This window comes from Tupaia chinensis, unplaced genomic scaffold (genome assembly GCF_000334495.1).
Source record: "Tupaia chinensis unplaced genomic scaffold, TupChi_1.0 Scaffold000184_1, whole genome shotgun sequence".
In the NCBI taxonomy this organism is placed as follows: Eukaryota; Metazoa; Chordata; class Mammalia; order Scandentia; family Tupaiidae; genus Tupaia; species Tupaia belangeri.
In genome coordinates, this window is record NW_006159659.1 from 1,904,121 (window position 1) to 1,917,483 (window position 13,363).

Here is a 13,363-nt window from a genome sequence, read left to right on the forward strand (position 1 = left end):
CCTACATAGGCTTTTTGGGTTGTGAGATTTGAATCTTTATAACTGATCTATGTCCATCATATGCTTCTAAGTGATTTCTGATCAATATGAGACATTAAAAGTTATCTGGGATTTTCTAAAGTTAAGCAAGAACAGTAGGTAACATTTGGTTCATAATTATTTAAGTATGACGTGTACTTCTTGTGGTTATATGTTACCCAAATGGATTAATTCAAGGGTATTTTTTTAATGACATGTACTGTTAACAGGACTTGTTTAAAATAAAAGCATTTCCTAATTTCACAGGGATTTTTAAAAAAATCTTTAGATGGACTTTTCTGTGAAAAATCTCATCTCAGTTTTTATATTTTTTTAAGAAGCTACAAAATAAACTTGACACATGAGTGTAAATGGATTTTAAATATGATGGACATACTGTACTTAAGGCAAAGATAGGCCTATGGTTTACCATATGCATAGGATTTTATTTTATATTTGACTCTTGTGTTTCTATGCATGACCAAAAAAGTAACCCGGTCACAATTACGTAAAATTGATATATCTTAAACATTTGCAGATAAGTTTGCCCAAAGTTAAAATATAAAGCCTATGATCCTATTGCAAGAATGCATGAATTTCATAGTAAGTACTCCCTTTCTAGTTTCCAAATGTATCATTTTCACTGAGGAGCTTAGAATTTGGAAAAGGACAGGATCCTTACTGTTTAGTTCAGGCTTGATCAATGGGAACTGAGAAGAAAGAAACTAATTTTTAACTCTCCCTTTCTATCTACTTCCCTCACTTGTCCACTACAGCTACATGCTTCCCACCTTTGGTCCAAAAGAGCAATCACCACATACCTTCTTACTCATGTCTAATTTTCTTACAGGTTATTGGTAATCATGTACGAAAACGGACACAGAAAAATGTACTTAAACCTTACTAATCGTCAGAGAAATTCAAATCACAACCACAATGAAATATTGCCTCACTTCTGTTAAGACAATTGTTATGAAAAAAACAAACAAACAAACAAAAAACAAAAATAAAAAAAAAAAACAAGATATAAGAAGGGTTGGTGAGGGTGTGGGAAAAGTACACCTTTGTGTAGTAATAGTGAGGATATAGCCTGATGCAACCCATATAAAGAACAGTATGAAGATTCCTAAATAAAGTAAAAATAGAACTGCCATATCACCCAGAAATTCTTTTGAGTATATAACCAAAAATAACAGAATAAAATCAGCACCTCAAAAAAAAAGTTTCATCCATAATGATTCTAATAGAACCATATTTATGTTACTTTGTAATTTTCTGTGCATTTATTTTATCATAGAAAAGTAATATTTTTAATATAACTCAATTACACTACTCTGATGTATTTTGAACTATCATATAATGAAGATATTTACACTTTTGCTTTTCTGTCCTACTATGATGTAATCCTGCAATTCGGAAACCTGCCATCTGTTACCCTTGCCCCATGAGATAATATACAATTTTTATTTTTATTTTTTTCTTCCATAGTTACTTATTGACTACCTGTTATTTATAGGGAGTAATGAATATCAACTCTTCCTTTTTTATGTCCCAGAATTTTTTTTGGCTATTTTACACTTATGTTAAAGTAAATAATAAATGTTTCATTTAAGATTAAATTATAGTCACCAAATGAACCATTGGTTGATCACTCATTACTTTATTTTTTTAAAAAGTTTACTAGGTTCTTGTTTGGTTGGCTATAAATCCCTTCAGAGTATAGTCTAAAACATCAAATTCCATATTGTTCCACAGGTATCTTCTCTAATAAAATATAGTACTGTTTAAATTTTAAAGAATTTATTGGGTCATTGGAAAAGTCATGATGTATTTTTCTCTTTGCCTAAGCAAAAATGTGTCATGACTTTTCCCACAACCCATTGTATAGCCTTTAGGTATTTGATATATTTTTATAAACAATTTAGGATAAATTAAATGCATTTATGCTTAAAAGGAAGAAAAATAATTAAGTAGTTTGGTTTTTTTTTAAACTTTTAAACCTGCAACAAATATAATCTTGCAGTATAGTAATTTGATTTAATCTGAGGCTTCAATGTAGATACTTGTAGATAATTCAGTGGGGATTCCCTGTTACAATCTGAAGAGTGTTCCACAAGGGTCTAATGCATTTATCTTCTCAATATAAGAGATTAAATAGTAAAACCTACCTGTATAGCACAGGAATTTGTGGCCATAATTTCCCCCAGAATTTATTGATTTCTTAAATCTATTCAGCTAGTACTTGTTGTATACATAAAGTCAGTCAAGCACTGGAGTACAAAGGTAAATAAAATATAGATCCTACCTATAAGGTGATCATAACCTAGATGGAGAAAGCAAAACAAAGAAACATATTGCAGTCACTTCAGATAAGTAGGAAAGTGTTCACAGAGTACTATAGTAGCTCAGGAAATGAAATTCCATATTCTGCCTAGGAAGTTAAATAACTAGGTGTGACATTTACATTGGGTTTTAAATGATGACTAACCATCATCTAGGGTTTCTAAGTGCTAGTCATCCCCACAAAATACCTGATATCTTCTCAAACCTAGGACTGAGATCTGAGGATTTGTGTAAATCTCCCAGCCTAGACTGTAAAGGTCCCAATACAAATTCTTCAAACCATCGTAAGTAGTAATTGATTATAATTGTTTTTATTTAAAGCCATCCCATTAAATGGATCCTCAAGTGTGACAATATCCTCTTATATTTGAAAATAATGATAATGAAAGTACATGAAAAAAAATATTAACTCATTATAAAGTTCACATTTGATGTTTTCTGGAAATGCCAAAAATTTAACTTTACACTTGTGTGATGCCTTAAAATGTAATATATGTTTTTATCCACAAAGAATTCACTTTAGTTTCTAATCACAATATCCTTATCTTGAAGTACATGAGTTTAGCTACAATTTCTCTCCTGTATTAAATTCCTGGACTACTTGTTTACTTGAAAAGAGTTTAGAGTTAAGATTGTAAGTCTAGGTAGGATTTTGAGAAGCAAAAGAGGGATATGACCCAGTTTGTAGTATATACTTTATGTCACATATGTACATACTTACTATTACTTGCATATTCTCTTAGGAAATTTATATTTTAAAGTTTAATATATGAGAGAAAAATAATAAGGAAACCTGATATTAAACGTAGTCACAAAGAAACACAGATAAGAAAGAAAATCTTTGAAAATATCCTAATTTTAGGTTTTAAAGTTTATTGTTTCACCAAGATTCTCATTTTATATCATGCACCCTCTATTGATAAGATAATGTTAAAAAGCAGTTACTCACCCTAATCAATTATGAATAGATAGTAGATGGCCCATCTAAAAAATAACTAAACAATACCTGTTGAGCTTTTTTTGTATGCCATGCACTATTCTGAGCATTTAAAAGGCCTTAACCCATCTAGTCCTCCTAACCCTATGAGATGTATGCTAATAAAACCCTTATAATAAATGAGAAATCTGATATAGAGGTTAAGTAACTTACCCAACTAGTAAATGGTACAGCTGGGATTAAGTACCAGTGGATATTTGTTGACTTTACCAATGGTATGCTTTTGTTAAATGTGATGAAAATAATTTTCAAAATAATAGGAAAATGATTTACAAAAATTGCATTACTCCTTCCAAATTAAAGAGTTTGAAAGCAGGCAAGCAGAACTAGGTCCTATGTTGTATGTTCTTGTATATATTGTTTTGTATTTATCAATACATCGACATGGCCTTGACAGATCTTAAGAAAGAGACTGCTAAATTGGGGATACACAATGACAAACAATGTGTTTTATCATTTTTAAATTACATAGCATAAAATAGATTTTACTTTCCTGAAAAGTAGCCAACACTCTGGAAACACAGATACCAGTAGGAAAAACGATCTAAACTGGTGATTATTGGCACTGGTTGTTGCATTAGCCATAATTGGTAATCCTCTCTAATTATATCTAATTATTCCAGTGTGACCTTGAGAATGTTACTGTAAGCCTTAGTTTTCTCATTTGTTAAGTAAGGATGATAATATCACAATATCTTGTCATAGAGTTTTTGTGATAATTTAATGACAAAACATTATAAGTTGCCTTATTGGTCAGTATGTTCAGTATTTTCATTATTATCATTAATACATAGAAACTTTAATGAAAAAATATTAAAATGGGGGAAACATAACTTTAAATAACTAACTTTTTGGTCTCATTTGCTCAGGCTTCAAAAGCAAAAGTTCAAATTTGATTATATCAGTTGCTTGGCAACTTTTCAGAATGATAATATTTCCCATCAGCTTTCTCTTTTTCCTATTCATGGACTCCTTGCCCTTGCTATTTCATCATAGCACATTTTTATGCATAGAAACCTGATAAAAGGTAGACACACTTGGCTGAGTTCCTCTGTAGCCATGAGTGATCATATTTTATAAGAGTAGGAGGAAAACCATTTTTATAGTATTACAGAACAATATTGGCTTGAAGATAAGAATCGAGACCTTTTAGGACTTACTGAAAATCCAGGAGCTTACAAAAAGCACACAAATGGATGCAAAGTTGATATTTTAGAAGTTCTCTTAATAATGTGATTTGCACACATTGTGTATTGAGGAAAATTAATTTCTATAACATTATACCGGAACATTTTCTGCTTGAATAGTTGAGACATGAGAAAACCAAATACCATGTCCCTTTTATCCACTTGAGTAGCAAATGACTTGAATGACTTACAGCAATGTGATGAAGGGCATATGGGCAATGACATCATAAAATGAGTTTTATCAATATGAAGTAAGGATGGGACCAGCAGTTAGCGTAATGGCTATGTCGCTGGACTCCCACGTAGTCGACTGTGGTTCGAGTCCCGGACCCGGTGGCTTGAACTCACGGCGGGCACGTGTGCGCGCGTGCCCAAGATCCCGAGAGGAGAGTGGAGGAGAAGAGATTGCGGCGTGGCCATCCCCCATGGGGGGTGATTTCCTGCTTTCTGTCTCTCTGTCTCTCTCTGTCTGTCTGGCGAGCGCACACGCCCTATAGCAAAAACCTCTCAAAAAAAAATATATATGAAGTAAGGATACTGTCTATAGATTCCAGGGTCTCATATTTCAACATTGCCTTTCCTCTTGTCTTTCAAATTTGTTCTATCTTTTGGACTGTTAAATTATAATCAATAGCATTATTTCAAATATTTCTTAAAGGAATACATACATGTAATACACTTGCACTTCTTTTATTTCCTAATATAAGCCTGCTCTCTTTTCTATGATTTTTGAATATAATTAATCTTACTTATCCGGTAAAAAGCTCAGCCATCATTCTCCAGTTATTCTCCAGAGGAAGGAAAATGGAATTCTAACTGCAGGAAATTTCTATGTTTAAGCAAAATGTACCATTTCCAAAGAAGAAATTGCTGTAGAAATTAGTAAATCTGAATTGCAGAAATATGAGATGTACATTGTTCTCCTAGGAATTCTTATTTCTTTGGACTTAATAAATTTTATAAAGATTACATGTTGTTTAATGTCATAGAATAGTTTTAGACATCAAGCTAATGGCTATAAAGGATCACCTAATTGACAGAAAAGCATTTAAGCAATATTTTGACATAGAAATATAACATATTCTGTTCCTGATATAAAAATTAGAATAATCATCTAGGGAAGGCACTCTTCCTTACTTTATAGAATTTTTCTGTTGAAAGTAAGAGCATGGTTTTTTTTCTTTTTTTTGGAGAGGCTTTTGCTATAGGGTACGTGTGCTCGCCAGAAAGACAGAGAGACAGAAAGCGAGAAATCACCACCCAGGGGATGGTCACGCCACAATCCCTTCTCCTCCATTCTCCTCTCGGGATCTTGGGCACGCACGCATACGTGCCCGGCGTGAGTTTAAGCCACAGGGTCCAGGATTCGAACTGCAGTCGACTACGTGGGAGTCCAGTGACATAGCCATTACGCTAACTGCTGGTCCCAAGAGCATGAGTTTTGAGATCAAATAGACATGAATTTGATACCACACCCTGACATTTAATAGTTGATTAATCTTGAGTCTAGCTAAGACTTAACCTTCCTATAAGTTTGTTTTCTCGTCTATATAAAAGAAAAGCAATATTATTTATGGTGCTTTTATGAGGATTAAATGAGAAAACATATCTTAGGCACTTAGTATAGTTCTTGTGTGATAGAGCATGCTCAAGAAATGGGTCCTAAATGGCATTTTATTGCTACTTTTAAAATATCCCAAAGATATTCAAATGCCTATGGATCAAGTGAGCCATCCTCCTCTCCTATGGAGGGACTTAATAAGGAGAAAGGGATATAGACGTATTCCCTCATGCTTGGTTCTCCTACCAAGCCAGTGGCCAGCTATTTAAATTATAGCAGATAAAAGAAATGTGAGTAGATACTTTTGGTTTCTTTTCATTTACTTTTCTAAACCAAAGTAGAAGGAAGAGTATTCAAATACCTAATAACACTACAAACTGGCCTTATCCAAGTCTAAAGCTCTGCTAGAGAGATCATCAGTTCATATGCTGAGTCATTGGACCCAGTTACAATTCAACATCAGAAATCTGAAAACAATTCAGTCTCCACACCTTTTTAAAGTTTTAAATTAGTTGTTCAAAAAGGGGGGAGGATAAAATATTATATAAATAAATAAAATAGTTGGAGACTCTCAAAGAAATGAAACCTAGAAAGAAAAGCTCACTCTGAAAGAATTGAAGGAACTAGGTAATAGGAAAAACAGTAAGATTAAGACAAAAAGAACTTTAAGTAAGGTTTCAGGATATTGATATGTGGATAAAATTAAAAGATTAGCAAATCAAATTAGCAAAGCTGACACAACTATCAGAGAAAAAAAGAAATTCAAATGAATCAACCAACAGAAAGATATGAACTATATGAAATAGTGCTCTCCTTATAGACTAAATGGGAAAGCAAGAATAGAAGTCTCAGTGATTTTCATCTGATGTCAGTATTGCTTCCAGAAGACATTTGACAATTTCTGTGGACATTTTTGGTTGTCAAAATCTTGGAGACAGGAGCTGGCTACTAGCACGTAGTGTGTAGGGCCCAAGGATGTTACTAAACATCCTGCAGTGCACAGGGGAGCACCCAATAATAAAGATCTGATCCAAAATGTCCAAAGTGGTGCCATTGAGAAATTGCTGGTTAATTTAAGAATTGATTTATAGATGAAATGAATATAGAAACATATCATAGAAAATCAAAGTCAGAGATCTTATGTAACACAGAATCAATTGTCTTTTTTTTTCGATTCAGATAACCTGTGAACCTGTTGTTCTAAAAAGATTTACATTTATTCACACTTAACATATTCCCTAGAAAGAAATATTATAAGGTATACGTGTCCGAGATTACCTAACCTGACCTACAGTAGAAAACCTGATCATGACCAGAAGGTGATACATTTCTCCTAGTTGAAATAGGAATGCATTTTCCCTTACAGAAAAATGTAATAAATAATAGCTAGATCAAATTTAAATAAAACTGCTAATGTTAGCTTTCAAATCACAATATGGTTTAAGTAATGAATCAATTTCTTAAGTATGTTCTTCAGATCACTCCTTCTGAAAGAGAGTATGTAAAAGAAAGAGGGCATGTGCTTAGGTGAAATTGGGAAATTCTGCATACTTCATACCCTTCTTAAAGATTAATAAATGCATATCAGTATATTAACAGCTTTAAAAGCTTTGTTGAATTTGGATTAACATACTGTTTCATAAATGTATTTGCATCTCAATTTTTTCTTTCTCTCTTTTTTTCTTTCACTTCTCTCTTTTTCTTTTTCACTTTCTTCTTCCTTTTCATCCTTTTCCTCCTACTTTTTTTCTCCTCCTTTTCCTCTTCCTCCCTCCCCCCCTTCTTGGTACATAATACTTATTAAATTCACAATGGAAACAGAGTTGGGTATGCTACATTTTATAAAATGCTGTAATAAACTTTTGCTGTTCCTCTTAAAGACCCAAATTCCAATGATAAAATTTCATTGTGGTTTAAATATCAGATAAGCATTTATTTAGGAATTTGCAAGAGTTACAAACTGGCTGGAGGAAACATATATAAAACAAGCAGTAATAATACATGTCATTAAATTACTCTGAAGACAAATTAAGTGAATTTTTGTGTAATTCAGTGCTCTTAAATGATTCATGGTTGAAGCAAGTTGATATGGTAGAAAGAGTAGGGTAGTAACTTGAAAGTCTATATTCAAGGGCTGACTCCACCACTAGTTATCTATGAAATTCTAAGAAATGATCTTTGGTGCATCTTAGGTTTTTCATCTCTGCCTTTCTTGATTGTTTCTCTGACTAATATGATCCCAAAGAGAAAAAGAGATGAAAGAAATTATAAAGTTATCATAAGTTGTCATTTCTAAGTGAGTATCATCAATAGATGATCTTAATCTTTGGTTTTTTTTTCACTTTTCATGAGTGACTGTCTTCCACATGTTGATAGGATATTTAAGACACTGATTTACAAAGATTTTTTTTAATATACATTGCTTTAATTTGTAATTCCTAAACATGAGAATGTGTGCTTTCAACCAAATAAATATTTGCATCCTTTTATCATCCTTTTTTCACATATGTATTAATGCTGAGCACACCAAGTAGCCAGAGTATATTAGCATACCATAGCTCATTTTATACCCATCAGTGCCTCTGGAGAAGGACCAAAAACTATTTTGTCACTTAGATGATATTTAAATCATCTGCCTCCTTCCTCTCACACCTCTCTAATGTAGAGGAATTATCTCTCTGCACAGTGGCAGTATTTCAACTAAGAAAATTCTGTCTTTCCAAACTCCAGTGTATGTACCTTGTTCCTTCTATTGGTAGAATATTTACAAAAGGTAATTTGATTCAAAACATAGTTATCCTTGGAATCTTGTTAAAAGTGCAATACATAATTTTTTTTTTTACACAGTTCAGTCCTTTCTTCAGTTTTGTAATTGCTGGAGGGTGTGTGCACTAGTCAGAGAGACAGAGAACGAAAGAGGGAGAAAGCAGCCCCCAGTGGGGCATGGCCACGGTGCAGTTACTTCTCCATTTCTCAGTTCTGTTGGGATTTGGGACATTCACACACATATGCCCAATGTGTTTTTCAAGCCACCAGGGCTAGAATTTAAACCATGGTTAGCAATGTGGGATCTTACTTTTTTACCCACCAGGCTATGAGGCCAGCCCAACAATTCTTTTATGTTACTCCTCATTTAAAAAAAAGGATCAATTTTTGGGACCAGCAGTTAGCATAATGGCTATGTCGCTGGACTCCCACATAGTCAACCGTGGCTCGAGTCCCAGACCCGGTGGCTTATAACTCACACTGGGCGCGTGTGCATGCATGCCCAAGATCCCGAGAGGAGAATGGAGGAGAAGGGATTGCAGCATGGCCATATCCCCCTTGGGGGGTGATTTCTCGCTTTCTGTCTCTCTGTCTCTCTCTGTCTGGCGAGTGCACACGCCCTATAGCAAAAACCTATATAAAAAAAAATCAATTTTAGACCGCAGAAGGAAAATACATAAATAAAATGCAGCTTATTCTTAGAAATGACATTTCAAGTGGTTTTGTTATCCATTAAAGAAACTGAAAATATTTCAAATTAATAATAAATTCAGATTATATTATGTGTTATTTATGTCATTAAAGCCAATGTTTAAATAATCACATAAAATTTTTATAAATCAGTGTTTTCCAAGTTCTTTTATCCAAAAATGAAATTTTTAAAAATATGGCTCTAAAGATCAAAGTGCTCATTTTTATTTTATTGGATACAGATATGTTACCATTATCCTTTTAAAATTCCTGGCTTTCCATTTACTGAATAATTCAGTTTTACTTCCTCTTTAAATGTATGATTCTCTTTCTTAAATAACCTTGGAATGTTTTCCTACAAATGCAGTCAACCATCTGAAAGTAATTTTTCTGTCTGGTATGCAGGGGCTTTGATAGGTATATGTGGCAAACTTATAGCTTAGCTATTCATTACTATATTCATTTCCATCAAAATATTGGCTAAAATATTCAGAACAGATGTATACATGTATATACTTTTCAGACTCTAGAGAAAGATTTTTGAATATTAAAGGATATGTCAGACTTACGGAGATATTTCTCTGCAGTTTTTTTTTTCTTTAAGAGGGAAGATTATTTCTCAGGTGCTTTTTTATTACCCTGAAGCTTAATGATTTTAGCATGTTTAAAGAAAGTTTCTTTTAGGGACCAGCAGTTGGCATAAAGGCTATATATCGCTGGACTCCCATGTAGTTGACTGCAGTTCAAGTCCTGGACCCAGTGGCTTAAACTCACGCCGGGCACATGTGCGTGCATGCCCGAGATCCCAAGAGGAGAATGGAAGAGAAGAGATTGCAGCTTGGTCATCTCCCCTGGGGGTTATTTCTTGCTTTCTGACTCACTCACCCTCCTTCCCTCCCTCCCTCCTTCCTCTCTCTCTCTCTCTCTCTCTCTGTCTCTGTCTCTGTCTCGCTGGTGAGCGCACATGCCCTATAGCAAAAACCTTTCCAAAAAAAAAAAAAGGGAAAGTTTCTTTTAAAAAAGTGAAACAACTGAAAAAGGCAGAAATTCTTGAGTAGCTTATAGGAATGTTTCTAGTTAAGAAATCAGGAGACAGGACTACTAATTCTGACTTGATTACCAAACAGTTCTGTAAGGCTTAACCTGGAAAAAAGGAAGCAGGGAGAAGGAGAGAAGAATAAAAATTTGGAAGGAAAAAAGGGGAAAAAAACTATGCAAATAGAAACCAGTGGCATAGCTTGGATCTTTCTTGGTCCAGTGTATATATAAATAAAGTCCTCTGTTTTCTTTCTTACTAAGCTATTAGTTAACAAATGTTGAGCAGATAACTATGCTAAGTGCTGGAGATAAAACAGTTTTAAAAAAAAAAGGAAAAAAAAACAGAAATGTTTCTTGTGAAATTTACGTTCTAGGAGGGTGATCGAATTCAGGCAGCTAATTTAATAAATACTTACTTAAGACAATACAGTTGTCCCTCAGAATCTGTGGGGAATTGGTTCCAGGACAACCCTCAGATACCAAAATCTGAAGGTGGTCAGTTCCTTACATACAATGATATAGCAGGGCCAGCCAGTGGCATGGTGGTTAAAGCAGCTGGATCCCACATGACAAACTCCATGGTTCAAGTCCTGGACCCAGAGTCTTGAAACACACACCAGGCACATGTGCATGCATACCCAAAATTGCTAGAGGAGATTGGACTGCAGAGTGGCCATCTTCTTTTGGAGGTGCTTTCTCACTTCATCTCTCTGTCTCTCTCATACCCCCTATAACAAATTTCAAAATAGTAATTTTTAAAATGACACAGTATTTGGATATAACCAACACACATCCTCCCTTACACTTTAAATCATCCCTAGATTACTTAAACTATAATATTTAATATTATTTAAATGCTATGTAAATAATTGTTACACTGTATTACTTAGGCCATAATGATAAGGAAAAGTGTCTACACATTCAGTATAGATCCAGCTGTTGTAGACCTAACAGTTGGTACATGTCATGGTACATGTTAGCAATAATGTAACATTTTGTAGTCATGGATGTTAGAGCCTGTGGATATAGAAGACCAGCTGTCATTTGTATTCTATGAAGAACTTGAAGAAGAAATGAAAGTAAATACAGAAAACCTGATCTATAATAAGGGGTCAAGGATTGTGTCTCCAAAAAAATGGCATTTTTAGTTCTAAAGGATGTATGTGAATTTAGGAACAGAAGAAGGAAGGAAACCCAGAGGACAAGAGTCCTGGATGCTAAGTGAAGAAAGAAAGAGGAAGTAGTCCTCCTTGTCAGAAGCCACAAATAGATCAGAAAAGTCAAAGACTATGAGAATTGTCTGTTTAACAACTTAGAGAGACTAATGAACGTGACAGTAGTTTTCTTGGAGTAGTGGGGGCAAAGAGCTTTATTGGAGAAGGTTCAAGAGAGAGGAAAAGGAGAATTGAAAGCTGAAAATATAAAAATGAGTTTTTCTGTAAAAGGGAGCAAAGAAATAAGTTGGTAGCTGGGTAGGGGTTTGTGGGAGATGAAAGTTGATTTTTTAAAATATTGGAAAAATTACAACATGTTTTTAAGTTAATGGAAATGATTTTAAAAAGAAAAGTGGTACAAGAGGAAGAAGAGAGATTTCTCAAGGAGTGCCCTTGGGTAGGTCAGAGGGAATAGAATCTAGTGAACAACCCAGTAATTTGGGATGTCCCTGATATCTAGGCATCCTTTCTTTCATTTAAACATTTGACAGATAATGAATACCTGTACTGGGTCAGCCTTTGCCAGGAACAGCTATCACAAAGATATTTAAGACCTAGTTCCTGCCAAAAATTAGGAAATCCTATAGACAGACAGATACAGTATAGTATAATAAGCATTATCTATACCAAAGGCACTGGGAAAAAGCTAAGGGAGCCCAGAAGAGTAAGCAATTATTCTGCCAAAGGAATTGTTGCATTTCTAACATTACCTAAAATGCTTCTTTATCTAAGGTAAAAATCAGTTTATTTTCAAGCAATTTGGTGTACAAGTATTTTTTGTTAATTTTGTATTAAAACACAGTAATTTAGATATTATCATTATGAAGCACTCTATCATTATCTGTGTTCATAAATATTTCATGTTCCATTTGTGATTAATTGCAGCTAAATATAATTCATAATTTTAAAAATCTATTTGCCATAACTTTTTAAATAAAAATTAAGCAAATTAAAAAAAATTTATTGTGTTCTTTCACATTAGTATTACTAGGCTAGTAAGAAGGATAGTGTACAATTCTTACCTCTATGAGATACCAGTTAGAAAGTTTCAGACGTGGTTATACTATGAAGTACTAGCACAGATATATCACAAGGATTATGATGAAGTACTGAATAAATTCTACTTTAATTAGTAAATTCCTTATGCTTAGGAGAATAAAAAGTTATTCTCAGGTGAAGTGGTCAGCAAAAATTTTAAAAGGCACTCTAATCCTCGTTTTTCTTTGCTATATTTTTCACTAATTTTTATCATGATTTAGTAATCTTTACCACCTCAGAAACTAATATACATATTATTATATAAAGACTTAACTTGAAAACTTTACAAATTATTTTTCAGAGGGGGTATGATTAATTTATGTATGTTTACATAGGAATGGCCAGATGCATTAAGTCTTATTGAACCAAATCATTTGTATCAATGCTTGAAAAAGCCATACTACCATAAAAATACTTGGCATGGGGCCAGCTAGGTGAAATAGTTGTTAAGGCAGCTAGTGCTAGAAGCCGTGCTCCAGCCGGGGGGGGGGCACAGGAAGGCGACACGGGT

The 13,363-nt window shown here is 33.8% G+C and overlaps 1 protein-coding gene across 1 annotated transcript in view; it reads left to right on the top strand.

The window, feature by feature from the left end:
* The window catches only part of CNKSR2 (connector enhancer of kinase suppressor of Ras 2), a 299,161-nt gene that overhangs the window by 173,392 nt on the left and 112,406 nt on the right, over positions 1 to 13,363 (top strand). The gene's annotated exons all lie outside the window — the stretch shown is intronic.